Source organism: Megalops cyprinoides, chromosome 17, assembly GCF_013368585.1.
Source record: "Megalops cyprinoides isolate fMegCyp1 chromosome 17, fMegCyp1.pri, whole genome shotgun sequence".
Lineage (NCBI taxonomy): Eukaryota > Metazoa > Chordata > Actinopteri > Elopiformes > Megalopidae > Megalops > Megalops cyprinoides.
Window position 1 is genome coordinate 30,830 of NC_050599.1, and position 2,576 is coordinate 33,405.

Below are 2,576 nucleotides of genomic sequence, written 5' to 3' on the forward strand. Positions count from 1 at the left end.
TGCCTACCAGGTTAACCCTTAAGACAGAGACGGGCACCAGAGGGATAGAGTCTCCTCTCCAGCTATCATCCATCCAGAGAAAGGACCAGAGCCCGGGACCCAGGATCCCCAAGAGCCTGAGCCAGCCGCAAATGGATCACTGCCACCCAGACCCCCAGCCCAAGAAGACTGTTCGTTAACACCACAAGGTATCCCAGTCTGCTTAACCAGGGACCGAAAAGGTTCCTGGGTGGGGTCCTCTCCCAGCGGATAGCTTCCCTACCTGTTCCAGCAGAGTATTCCCCAGACACTGGAACCCTTTGGGAAGATATCAAGCTTCTACTGGGTGGGTCCCCTGTTTGGTCAGATGATTACCATTGCTTCTTCAGCTTGAAACCACCTTCGTTCTTGTTTTCCAGCCTTGAGAATATCTGCTGTCATGTAGACTGGATTTTGTTTGTTCCCAGGTTGGTAGATTCCCTGAGGCCATGGTTCGGTACGTACTTCCCGAGGATGGTTGGCTTTTTTGTCCTTCGTTCAAAAATGATATTGTCTTTGAGAGGAGTAATTATACTTTCAAATGCAAAAAAACGTACATTTTTATCTTTAATCGTTCCCGAGATATTGATCTTCAAAGTTTCAATAAGGTCCTTATTCAAATTTTCAGCTCATTATTCCATGTTGATATGGGTGTGGTGTAGCTCTTCCTTCCTTCTGTCTGACTGGGGGTTCTGTCTGCAGTCATGCACTTGCCTTTTGGCTTGGCTTGGCTTGGGTTGGTGGATTATGGGCCCCTGCACCCTCCTGGCCCACGATTGTGGGGGGAGTTTTATCCCCCCCTAGTGCCTGTCTCTATCTCTTGCGGCTGTTCTGGGGGGAAACACACCAGAGCAGGCCCCACAGAAGAGACCCTTTCGCAGGCTCTACTCGAGGGGTTGGGTAACCTTGCGGTGTTAACAAAGATCGCTTGAGTAGAGCAAGGTAAGTATCCAGCCCCCCTGGGTCCACTTGGACAGCACGCAGGGAAGGTGGTCTGGGGCCTACAGACCTTAAATGGTGGCCCAGTCTTCTACTGGTGGCTAGCACCACTCACGCACCGGACCATTGTGCACTACACACGTGAATTTGACCAGCCAAAAAACCTTTATTTGGGCTTATTCAAAAACTCACCACCCCTAAACCATCGCGTTCCCTGAGATCCGGAAGATGGACGGAAGAGGATATGACAAGTTAGAATAAACCTTTTTATGAAATACTGACAAAATGAAACAACTAAAAAATACCAGATGGCAAAAATGGTCTTCTTAATCTTCGCTAAAACTCTAAAAAAAAAATGAAAATAACTCACCCAGAGATAAGATACTTAAAAAATAAGATTCGGACAAAACAATTAAACCTTTAGAAACAGGCATCCTGGAACCCTGAAAAAGAGATTGATAAAATAAAAAATTCTTTTTCTAAAAAAAAGCAAAACCCTTACGGAAGGAGTATAACACATTCAATAAACAGGCATTGGGATAACACATTCAATAAACAGGCATTGGGATAAAACAATCAAAACCAGAAAAACAGCAGACAAACCAAGACAACAAACAAAAAAAACAATTGGACATGGGACACAAGTCGAGGCTTGATTTCCCTTGGCTGGCCACCTCAGAGGAGGGTGTATAGTGTCTAAAGGCTGAAACGCCCGATGATCCTGAGGTACACTATTGATGATGTGTCCTAAAATTTAGTAAAAATTTGCACATCTAAAACAGTAAATGGGCCCAAAAATTTAATAAGGAAAACTAAAAGCAAAAATTACTGGAACAAATATACGGCTGGAACACTGGACGATCCTCAACAATATGGAAAACATTTGATACCTTGAAAGGAAAGGATAATAAACAGTACCTAAATGTGGCACCCGTTCGACCTCCAGGCTTCTTAGACAGTCTTAGACATCCGGCGGGATGCGTGCTCACCTGGGGAGATTCGCTCAGGTGGTTGTTTTGGTCGACTGTCCAGGAGAGGCCTTGGCGGGGCGTTCGCTTGTTCGCTCACCTTAACTGGCTTAACTTGTTCATCCGTTGCTCTGGCGGGGGACTCCCTGGGGCACTCCGGTCTTCGTCTGTCGGGTCTGTTCACTGGCCTCGGTCGTTTCCCCCTTCGTCCGTCTGCTCGTCTGCTCCTTGGGATTACTACATAGTAAAATAAAAAAATAAAAATAAAAATAAAAGCAATAAATCTAAATTAAAATCTCGCGCCTGTTCATCCTCCGGGCTTCTTGCAGTGGTATGGAGGCCGAATGGGCGATCGAGACATTCCAAGCCAGGCATGGAGGGTGACCTGCTAAGCTTGCGGCCTCACTCCTCACCTCTGCTCTTCCCATGTAACGTCCTCCCGCCGACGTGGGGAGCTTGTTTGGCACCTATGGGGCGAGACTATAAATAGACAATAGGTACAAATAGAAAATTAGCCTTAAAAGAGAAGACTTACCTGCTAAAGGAAACAAATATCCAGGATCCACTACTTGGAAGGAGATACAGGATCACCTGAAGAAACAAGAAGAATTAATTAAAAAAATGGAACTGATGGAAAATTAAAACATTCAG